Here is a 12,392-nt window from a genome sequence, read left to right on the forward strand (position 1 = left end):
ACTGCTATTGGATGACAGGACGCATTGAAAACCCAGTCAAGTGACTTTATTGGTTACTTCTAAGGCTAAGGGTGGGCTAGGTTTTGTAGCATAGGGACTTGATTGGTTATAGGCCAGCTATGCAGATTTTGCTCATTAATATATATATATATATATATATATATATATATATATATATATATATATATATATATATATATATATATATATATATATATATAATCCCCTCTCCCTCCCAAAAGAAAAACACACACAAAACAATTTGAGAAAGTCTGAAATATTTATTAAAAAGGTATAAAAAAAAAAAAAACACATTCTTAACAGCATTATAAAAGAACATTAAAACAATGGTGAAACAAAAACAAGTTAACGAAATGTATTTAAAAGGGATGCAAATGTAAAGGAACAAATGTAAAAATATAAACAGTCCAAAGAACATAAATATACGTTAAAATGAATTGGTAAAGAAACAAAAAGGGGAAAAAAATGAACAAAATGCATTTAAAAGACAGAGATGTAAAGGAATAAAATACACAGTGAACATAAAAAGGAAAAGAATAAATATACAAATTAAACAATATAAAATGAGAACAATACATTTATAAGACAAAAAAAGTGTATATAAAATATATTAAAATACATATAAATATTCCAAGTAAACAATATAACCAAATAAAAAGAACAAAGAGCATTATAAACATACATTAAAATGAATGGGGGAAAAGATAAGTGAACAAAATGTTTCTAAAGGAAGGCGACGTAAAAGGAACAACAATACAAAACGTGGAGATCAAAAGCAACATGGACATCTAAAAAGGAACAAACATACAAAGTATACAATATAAAACGAGACAAAGAAATCTATAAATTAAAAAGTGTATATAAAATATATGTAAATGTTCTATATATGGGAACCAATAAAAGTATAAGTATATAAACATAGGAATAAAGAAAATATAAAATGGAACAATTGAATATTAAAATTATAATTATAAAATAATTGTGACCAACTCTAACACAATGTTGTTTGAGTTTTGAACATTTTTTCAAACTGGCATGATGGGCTGGTGATGTGACATGTAGTGTGGGTCAGTCTAGTCTGGTTTGTAGTAGCTAGCCTAACCAAGCCTTCCATCAACAACCATCTTCATCTTCATCAGGTCTATAGTTGCGGTCTTCCACAGGTTCTGTGTTGGTTTGTGCAACCCTGGACCTGGTCTCCAGCAACTGCAAAACATGACAGTAAATTAACCACTAAAACTCAGAGAGGAGTATAGTAACATTCTGGAGGGAAAAAGCTTAACCGGTTTCTTAACTTACCCGTCTCTTTCTCTGACGGTTCTGTGTGATGTTCTTCATAGTGTTTCTTTTCTGGGCCTTTTCAGACTGAGCCAAAGAATACTTCCTCAGCAAAGTCTCACAAAATAAAATACATCTTGAGACCTGCCAAATAATACATTAATAATATATAGTTAATGCCAATAAAAGTAAGTAAAACAATTCAATTAAAATGTATTTGTATAGCGCTTTTCACAATACATATTCAGGGTTTTTCCTGGGTCAAAAATGGTCTTCGGTGGTGGCTGACAGACATGGTCATCCATACACACACATACGCACGGTAAAAAAAAAATACCCTACCCACATGATCTGCAAGCGCAATACTGACAATAAATTTGAAATAAATTCAAAGAAAGTTTGTAACTTTTGCTTATCTTATTTTGATACCTTGATGTTTGTTTTTGTTCCTCATTTTTACACTATTTACTGATAATTGTTTTGGTAATCATATCAATATTAAAAAAATAGTATAAAAAAAAAATGAACAAATAGCCTAATTTTCTGCCATATACAATCAGCTAGCTAACAACAAATTTGTTCTGGGTTCACCTCACTCCAGTCTAAACTAAATGATTTTAGGCTATTTATTTTACTACACATTGTCCACATAAATAAGCTGAAAGACTGTTGATAATTAAAAATAATTCTTACCATCCACTCTTGCTAAAGTGGGTAAGCACACTTGTGTTCTCATTTCAGGTGTTGTTCTGAGTAAATGATTAAACTAATTTGTGAGTTCAGTGTTGGACAGATCAGTTCTAACCAGTCGTTAAAATGATTCGGTTCAAAGGAGTCATTAGGTGGCGAATCGGACATTAGCAGACGCGTTGTGTGTGAATCACGTCTTTAGAAAATCGCGAAAGATTTGTCAAGACACAGAAAACACTTCATAACCGGATAGGATTTGTTTCCTGTTTATTTAAAGTATGCTTTATGTCAGCTGGTCAGAGAATCAGTCAATGTTTTTTGAGCGCATTTCACACCCAGCGGTAATTAAAGGAAGACGTCTGATAGCGCCACGTGCAACATGGATTCGGTCTTCCGACCTTTTGATTTTGATTAACGTAATATGTGAAACATTAGAAAGCTAAGAATGCTTATTTTGAAGACAGAGAGCGTGCGAGCGGGAGGAGCTCACTGGTCGTTCTCTCTGTCACTCAGTTAACTCAAGTGCAGCAGTCCTCTACTACATCAATCATAAATCACAATAACTCAACAAATAAGGCTTTGGTGGGACAAAAATTTGTTTTGGCGGCCGGCAAAAAATGTTCAATGTAGGAAAAACCCTGATATTGTTTCAAAGCAACTTCACAGAAAATGCATGCGTCTACATTACAGAAAAAAACAGAGAACATTAAAATAATGACAACATTTTTAAGATTACCTTTTACACATTCAGGGTCAACATCTGTAAAAGTTCTTCAGGATCATGGATCCAAAACTTCTGGATCATGAGGGGGGAAGAAACATGCACACACACAAATGAATATTAATTTGTTTGATAAAACATTAATATTAATTATCAACTTACGGACATGGACTTGCAAAACATACTCACCAGGCCCATACAAAAACTTTACAGTAGATCCAAAATCCTGGTTTGCCTGTAATTCTTCAGAGTCCAAGGATGGTGTTTTCCTGTCCTCTCTGCAGAACAAGTGTACATGACAGTGTTCTCAGATTATTCATTCCAAAGCTCTGTTACATTTTATGACAAGCTTGATCTTAAAACTAGCTGACAGTAGGGATGGGCATTATGACCATATAATTATACATACATGAGAAATTATATTTTACAATAACGATATCACAATATATTTATTTTGATGGATATTTTATTAAAATGCTACAGAATAATACTGCTTTAAAAGTCTTCACTGTATGATATTCAATTAATTAATATCACATGATTCTTAAAGAAGCAGAAGGTCTTCTCTATTCTTTTGTTTTATTAAAATGATGACAAAGCTGCAGCCCCTTTAAGAACGGATGCACAGAATGACACGCATCCGGGTTTCCCCACGTTAACTTGAACTGTTTAACGTACTTAAGACATAACTGACTGTTTAAATCAAGTGAATACCTCACATGACAAGGTTTCTGAGATAATTGTGTGCATTTTACAGAAAGATAATTGATTTCGGGATCGCCTGCTGTCTGAGAGAGGCTTATTTTAACACATGCATGTCCCGTTCATTATTCTACATTCATGCATGTTTCCTTGTCAAAATGTCAAAAAGTTTTAGTACAGTCAGTGCTGCGTTATATACGCTATATTCCCATTCCGCAATATAAAACGGTAATGTTAACGTTTACAGCAAAATCACTAACAATAGCCAGTATCATCAGATCGCCATAACACCCAGCCCTATCTTAACAATATTACAACAAAACACAGAAACAGAATATGTAAGTTAATCACGATTAGCATATGACTTTAATGCACTAACGTTATATATCTTGATAAGCAGTAGAAAAAATTTAAAGGGGTTTACGTTACCTTCTGCCGTCTGCTGTCCGCCATTGGAAACTTAGTCTGTTCGTATTCATGTTTTTTCGTTCTCAGTCGACATCCCACAATCAAAATTCGTCCAAAATAAGATTTTAACAGGTTTAAAATGATCCATGCAATGCCATTAATGGACAGAAGAAGCCGTCCTGTTGAAGATTAGAAGCCGCGCGATCGCGTCGCGTCCCCGCGAGCCACGAGCAACGAGCAACTCCAACGGCAACGGGTGTATAATTCAAACTGAAGGCGCGCACTGTCATTGGCCAGATTTCTGGATGACGTTCAGATTGACCAATCACGCTCAAAAGAACACGGAAAGACAGCAAATAGCCTTGCAAATATAGAAAAAAACTTGTTTAAAACAACAGTTAGAAAATGTGTATATTTATTTTTATTTGCTGTTATATTTAATGAATTGGTCAAATGGTGTTTTGTGGTGTGGGCAGAGGCCTGGAAGTTTCAACCTGTGCAGATTTGCAGTGCAGATTTGTACTCTTTAAAAACAATTATTGTTTGATATTTAGTTTGCTATATATTTTGTTATATTTGTATCCAGATTTGAATGTAAAACCAGTTTGAATGTAAAAATACACCTTCACTGTAAAACAGAAAATTAAAGTAAAATATCTTAATTTAAATAAGGAAAAATCTGTAAACTAATAGTGTTTTCTCTAAAACGTTTAATGTAAATTTCTGTGAAGTTTTTTAACTTTATTTGACTTAAGATATTTGACTTATTTTACGGTTTTTGTTTTGCAGCTGTAGCTGCGTTTTTTTTTAGGTTTTTATTCTTACAGTGTAAATATAAAACTAATAAGATTTACTTTAAAATGACAAATAATAATGTTAAATTTTTAGTATGGACATAAACATAAACCTTTAATATAATGAGCTAAATATTGTATTACAGTTGTTAATTTACAGATATTGTTTGTAATTTTGCATGAATTTGTTATTTATGAAAACAGAAAAATAATACAGTGATGTTCCTGTATAAAAAAATGAGAATTACTGTAATTTGTCATTAATGATATAATCCTTAAAATAACAGTCAAGTTGTTTATTTAGATATTGTTTGTAATTTTACATTGTTTTAAACATAATTCAAAATTACAAGAAAATACTGTAAAAAACTGACGTTTTTTTCTGTAAAATTAGGATTATTTTTATTGGTTGCCTTATTTTTATTGGTAACCTTATTGGTTGCACCTACATCTATTGTGAGTGGTGGATTTCAAACCTCAAAACGCTCCTCTTTTGCAGCGTGTTAAAGTTAAGAATCTTGGAGTGACACTTTTTGTTAATAGTTGCAGAGCTGAAAGATCTGCTTGTGTTTCTGTGTTTCTTGAGCAAGTGAATCCCTGCTCTTTTTTATTCCATATTTTTATTTTGAGCATATCAGTTTTTGGTGTTTTTAAAACAAACTTTTTCATTTTCCACATTTCATCTCCTTTTTATTTAATTCTATTATTGCCTACAATTTGTAAAACTTTGCAAAAATTGTTTGGGGATAGTCTAAAATGTTTGGTTAATTATCCTTTGTTAATTCCATTACATTTCTTTGTTTATTTCATTACATATTCAGATTTTTTTGTGAACGTATATGTTCAGTTTTTATTTTGTACTGTTTTTATAAAAAATATTTGATTTAGAGACTCTTTTCATGCAGTGGTTTTAAGGCCCTGACACACCATTCTGATGGTTTGGCCCAGACCCAGGCAACGTGAACCAACCCCACAGTCGGCTTTAGTCATTGCTAGTTCAGTTTAGTGTTTCAGGGCCTTAAGAATTATTTTTTCTGTGTAAAAAGCTTGTTTGCTGTAGCCTATAGTAGACCAGAGATAATTCTCAATCCTGAAGTCCTCCCCTGCCCCCCCTCCTTCTGAGAACAGCCAGCTCCTAGTGTCAGTCATTAACATATGAAAGGTCTTCTTCACACCTAACAGTCTTCAGTCCTAGCACACCCAGCAGTGTTTCAGCTGTATATGTCCGTGAAATTTCACGGATTCCTGTATACGTCCGCATACGTGAGGTTTCCGGGTTTTTCTGGAAATATACTGTTCCGTGTTACTCTGATCCGCTTTTTCCCACATACATCCGGTAAACATCAAATTACACAGGAGTATACCATGCCCGGATAGTGCCGGATTTCAGTGTTTTCATGCAGTGTTTGTGAGACAAGTATTCACTAAGCTAGAGGTCCTTTTCTGAAGACTATCTGAATGAACGTCTTTGACAGAGAGGCTGCAGATTGCGCATCATGTTTGTTTTCTTTATTTTGCAAAAAGCAAAACATTTTGTTTTAATTGTGACTGTACACAAAAAAATAGAAACTTAACAGATTATAATGATGTATAACACTTGCGTGAAATATAAAAAACGACAGTTATTTGAGTATCTTGGGCACTGATAAGAAAAAAAAGAGGCGCGATCGCCGACTCGAGGGGGTTAACTAGCTTCCCACTACCAGAGCCTCTACTGGAGAGAACGAGAACTTGCTGTGTTGATGCTAACTAGCTTTCCTCTACCAGAGCCCCTGCTGGAGAGAACGAGAACTTGCTGTGTTGATGCTAACTAGCTTTCCACTATCAGACCCATGCTGGAAAGAAAGAGAGCTTGCTGCGCCGATGTTAATAAAGGCCTTCTGAAAAAGTGATGTATTTGTGTGAGAAAAAAAAACATATTTAAAACTTTATAAACTCAAATAACTAGCTTCCGACAGACGGCCATACACATTGATTTACGGCGAAAGAGTAACCCTTGACCCGACACATGGCATATTGACAAATGCGGAAGAGCAGAGGATGGAACAAAAAAAAAAAAAAAACACTGATCATGAATTAGAAGAAATGCCAGAGGATTTCGATATAAGATTGCCCAGCCCTATTTGTTTGAACCGTGAGAGGCATCAAAACTTCCGATAATCCTAAACATTGCCTCAGGGGTTATTTTTTTATAGTAGCGGGAAGTTCAGATCATTTTTCAGATCATTTTTCGGAGCAAAATGAACAAATCTTTTTTCAAGTCATTTAGTTCATTTCAGCATAATATAATTAAAATGTCACATGTTAAATTGCCCAAAATATCTACTACTTATGCAAACGTTGATCACATTTGGAATACAAAATAAATTATAAGCTAATGCAGCCATGGCCAAACTTTGAGAAAGAAATGATTAATTAATTGCTTAACTGGGTCTGCAGGCTATGCAGACTGTTAGTTTACCTCTCCTCCGAATCCAAGTCGTTCTTTCTTTTGTCACTTCACATTTAATCACGTCTGTTCCCGGGAAAGATTAGTTCACCTCTTGTGTCTTTGGGTTCGAGTCACTCGTTCACCAAGTCACAGCCCTATGGGCTGAATGAAGAAACAGAAAAGATCCTGGACAGAACCGATGGCCTACCGCCCATGTGCAAGAGGCCATCAGTTCTGTCCAGGATCTTTTTCGGTGAGTACCACAAAATGAAAGAATCGCTCTCTGAGACAACTTGTTGTTCCCAATCATATAAAAAATGTGTTCAAAATGAATGAATTGTTCATGAACGGCACATCACTATTCTTTTGCTGTAAGTTGACTTGCGTCGACCGACCGTCTGCTGGAAGCTAGTAATTTTAGCTTTTAAAGTTTTAAATATGGATATTTTTCTCACACAAACACATTGCTATATGGGAGGAAACACACATATATATATCCAGTATTCCTCTTATCCCTCTTATAGAACATCACCTTTATTCTGTGCTTTTGGCTGCGTTGTTGCCAAACCATATACCAAATCTGTTACACATAATAAGGTTGGAATACATTTAAATAAGTAATGTGGGTGGGAATGTGCTGTGTGCTGCTTAAGAAAGTCTTCAAGTCTACTGATAATGCACTCAGCCACAGGGCAGGTATTTCTCATCCTCTGTCAGCACAGACTGCCTGACAGAGACAGAAGGGGTCTTGCGTGTCATCCACTGGATAATGACTTTTAAAAAGCCTAGTGAAGATCAATTTAATTCGACTCGAAAATGGAAGGAAGTCCGAAGTCTGTTGAAGTGATTTATTTCTCAGTGCATAAAAAATTAGCAAAGACTGATGCATTCATGCTTGGTAGCTGGCTCACCCAGGAAGGGAAGAAGAGGTTCAGGATGGGTTCTAATGGCTTGCAGTGGTGTAATTGGTATTTGCTAATACCAAAATGTGATGTATGTGATGATGATCTTATTAGTTGAATGGATCTTTTTGGTGTATCAAATGAAATAAATTAAACAATTTGAATGGGTCAAAAAATTCACACATTGTTTTATGATCTACAAAACATAACATCCAGTATTTAGCCTAATATAATTGAAATAGACCAAGTTCTATATTAAAACAAACACCAAAACATGTTCTTAAAGCAGAAGAAAAGTTCTCATTGAGTTCATATTGAGACTTTTGACATGCAGGTGTCACTGATTCTACTCTGGACTGGAACAAATCACTATCCACATATACCTGAATTTATCTGGTCCTCTGAGATAATGTGGGGCGGCAGTGGCTCAGTGGTTCATGTAGGTTGTCTACAAACTGGAAGGTTGGTGGTTCGATCCCTGGTTCCACCTGACCAAGTGTCGAGGTGTCCATGAGCAAGACACCTAACCCCAGCTGCTCCCGACGAGCTGGATGGCGCCTTGCATGGCTGACACCGCCGTCGGTGTGTGAATGAGTGTGTGAATGTGAGGCAAATGTAAAGTGCTCTGGATGGCCGTAGGTGTGTTAAAAGCGCTATATAAATGCAGTCCATTTACCATTTTACCTCACAAGGTGGCCAGTTATAGAAAGTGAATACAATGTTTATGATACTTTTGTAGTGTCAGGTGTGGTTGTATTAATGTGTGCGACGAAAGGAGTAGAGTACAAACACAGTCTTTATTAAATCCACAATGGAAAACTCAGGAGATTGCAGAATTGCAGGCAAAATCCAATAATTTCACGAGTCTTTGTGACTGGTTTTGTAAGCAAATTGAGCAAAGTTGCTCAGCCTAGTTGACCAACGAAAGCTGCTAGATTCGAAAGTGACTTCTGTGTGAGCTGTGCTTCATACATCTCTACACAATTGACAATGGACAATATAACTTTTTCAGCAATAAAATTTTGCCAAAATTCCACTAATGTTAATGCATCTTAAACATTGTTATGTGCCTTTTCCCCCTTCATTAAAAATTCTAAAGGGTCATTCACACAGAATGTTTTTTCCTTTCCACTGCGCTACTTTTACCTAAACATGTACAGCATGCATGCAGTATTATACAGTTATATATATTATATGGTTTTTCATACCATCATACAGAACTGTATCTATCAGACTCAACTGAAGGCACAGATATGTACGTTTTAAATATATATTGATGATCAACAGCGAATTGTTCCCATAGCGAAATGTATCATTTTGATAATACAACTCATGAGAATACGCACAATATTTGTTAATAGAGTGCAATGTTCAGCTGTATTGTGGTGGAACAAAGTGATTTTGTGACATTTACTTTATCTTTATTTGAAACCCTCAGCTGCATTGCTAAAACTAAGAGAAGGGAGAGAGTAGTTATTATTTCTGATGGAGCTATTCAAATTGTTTTGCGAGACCTGCTGTCCTTTGACTTTGCCAGTGAGCAACCACTGAGAGCATCCTAGCAACTTGCTCACATTTTGATCAGAAAATGTAAAACTGTAGTTTGTTATGCTGTCTGATTGCAGGATGTTTTCATGTGATTGGCACTGGAGTGCTGGTGTTGCTATTGTACATCAAAACCGCTGGCCTTTTTCTTGCATCTCCAATAGCCTACACTGAATTTATCTGGTCCTCTGAGATAATCAATCTCCACAGGCTCCCAAACTCGCACACTCACACTCAGCATGCTGCCAAGTGCAAAACAGATTAAAAGACAAGATGGCTTTTCCCAGCACCAGAAATCAACTCAACAAGCTTGGGTTTCTTTTGTGTTAGAATGAACTCAGCTTTCTTAAGTTATGCAATATGGGCATCACTTGGTAATACTAGAGAGGTGATAATAATCACTTTGAACGTCTGACTGCAAACTGAATCTACAATCAAGAATGTCTGGGTCATGATTCACCCCAAAATGTAAAAAAAAAGAAGCTTTTTTGTGCATTGCCACTTTATTCCCATGGCTAATTTTCCCCATGTCCCAAATGCAGTTTGAGAATGCCTTCTTACGCACTCCCGCCGTCTCGTGGAGCTAAGTAAGTGTTGCACTGCACACTTGGTCCCCAATCCGGGACGCTGTGCCTTCTGGGTCGGGCCCCTGTGCTCCACCACGTTGTCCTACTGCTGATACATTGGTAGTTCCTCTGACCACACTTGTACGACATCAGCGTCTCACTGACTCATTCGGACTATCGGACTCTGTTATGCGTTTCAGTTCGCCTGACATTTCCATAGGTTCAGCGGCATCCAGTTCACCTCAGTGGCCGACAAGGATGCTCCTGTCCTGTGTGCGGAAAATACAGTCTTACTGACGAACGAAGCTATAGAGCTGGTCCCTCTAGCCAATATAAAGACAGGGTTTTACAGCCTGTACTTCATTTTACCCAAGCAAGGCGATGTGTAACCCAGGCTCAAAAACGTTTGTAGTTTGAGTCAGTTTTATGAATACAGTTACAGACAGAATACAGACTAAATAACCAAGAAATGTGAAGCATATAATAAATAAGGGCGTTTTCACACCTGAAAGTCCGCACCAAGGTCCATACCGAAGTTCATGTTTTGATACTTTTTATACATTCGGTTAGTTTTGGTTTGGTTTCACATTGCAATTATGTGAGCGGACTAAAGAACTTTACATGACACACTTGCGTCCAATAGTCATCATATGTGGGCGGCATCTGGACATTGATTGGTTTGTAAACGGATGTGCGTCTGACGTCAACGTCTTTGACAAGAATGAATGAACGGACGCATATCGTTGTCACTGTTGAACAGTGCGCATTGCTTGACTATTTTTTTATTCGTTACGTTTAAATGTGGACATTTCAAGCTTTATATACATGTTTCTCATGTTTGTGAGAAGTAGCTGCTGAGTTTGGGTTTATTTGAGACGCGCTCCAGTTCATGTGTAAAGCATGTGATCACTCCCGTGATTATTGTCTGCTATAGACTATTTGCTTCTTATTTATTAAATCCAGGTAATTATCTGATTAAAAGTTGATTAAAATTAAGATACAATTTATACAAAACGAAATTCCCATTAAAGAAATGCTTTCTAAGCAAAATCATACAAAATTTAGTTAAAAATTATTTCTGACTTTCTGTCTTCTGACATATTGCGCATATTTTCACTTTTCATAATCAATGTAGCCTAGATTGAATTTAAAAATAACATTATAATATTTATTATCACCATACAGAAAATGCTTTCACACTAGAAACGAACCAAACCTTTGTTCAGTTTGATCCGGACCGAGACTACCTCTTTTCGTCGGACCAAATTTCGTCTGTTTGGTCCGGACCGTGGTACGGGGGAGGTTTCACACCTGCAATTTTGATTCGGACCAAACAAGGTAGGCGTGGAAACGCCCTGAGATAAAAGTTGAAATACAAACTATTTCATATTAGATATGGTTTATTTACAGCATAAGACAACGTAAATAATTGTAATAAAATGTTATTCTATTTTGAGCTCTTTGTCTGTGCTGCGCAGGTGAGCAGCCAATCAATTGTAAGTAGGTCAAGCTAACTCCGCCCCCTGGGGAAGCTGCTCGAAAGAAAGATCGATCGAGAGAACACGAGAAGAGAAGCATGAGATAGAAGCAACTATCGTTGCACTGCAAATCCAGTGGAGTAGGCCATCATTGCTTCATCCGGTGAAAACCTGCAATAAATAAGAAATCTAATTAATACACAAGGGAATCAGTGAGTTAAAATGTCTATTTTAATATGTTGAAATCTAGTGATTCAGTGGTGTATTGGTGTATTTATTTTGAGGAAAAATGTTCTGTTTCATATGGAGTAAATGTATACACTGTTATAAAAATATGTACAGAACTGTAAAACTATATAAGTTGAGCAAAATGTTTGTGAAGTGTGGATTGATTGAGAATATCGTTCTGTGTGTGTGCACAGGCCAGTTTTGTTGTCTTAGAATCTAGATTCTGGATCCTTCTTCTATTCATTGATATCAACGTTTCGATTGTGCACTGTTTGGAGATGGCGAGCCAACCGTAAAACAACGAGAGACACTTACCTTTTGTCTTCGTGGACATCTGTATTGCATTACCTCCAACGAAATATGTCCTTGCGTTCTTGAAGGTTTGGAGTATTTACTACCTTTTTTTGAAGCACACGATCATTCTTTCATAAGGAACTGAGGAAAAAGAATATTATTGGTTATTATTTGTACTGATATTATTGAACTGTGCGTTCTAAAAGTTATTAAACATATTCCTGTTCATACGATTTTGTACGTATGTTTATGGTGTACATTTTTATATGTGATTCCACATACATACTGGTATTTGAGGTATATATATTTTTTTGAACTTGGAGATACATATTGA

The 12,392-nt window shown here is 35.9% G+C and overlaps 1 long non-coding RNA gene across 2 annotated transcripts; it reads right to left on the bottom strand.

Annotated features, from left to right (window-relative positions):
• Positions 1 to 266: 266 nt before the first annotated feature.
• On the bottom strand, positions 267 to 2,985 carry LOC307139752. Of its 2 annotated transcripts, XR_013818161.1 has the most exons (4): positions 2,900 to 2,985; positions 2,726 to 2,785; positions 1,321 to 1,443; positions 267 to 1,227 (listed from the first exon to the last, which is right to left on the bottom strand). It is a non-coding gene; the product is annotated as an uncharacterized lncRNA (long non-coding RNA). The 2 variants fall into 2 exon arrangements; XR_013818162.1 differs by lacking the exon at positions 2,900 to 2,985 and having other exon boundaries at positions 2,726 to 2,838.
• Between the last annotated feature and the right edge of the window lie 9,407 nt (positions 2,986 to 12,392).

The sequence above is a fragment of the Gobio gobio genome (genome assembly GCF_949357685.1).
Source record: "Gobio gobio genome assembly, chromosome: 16".
In the NCBI taxonomy this organism is placed as follows: domain Eukaryota; kingdom Metazoa; phylum Chordata; class Actinopteri; order Cypriniformes; family Gobionidae; genus Gobio; species Gobio gobio.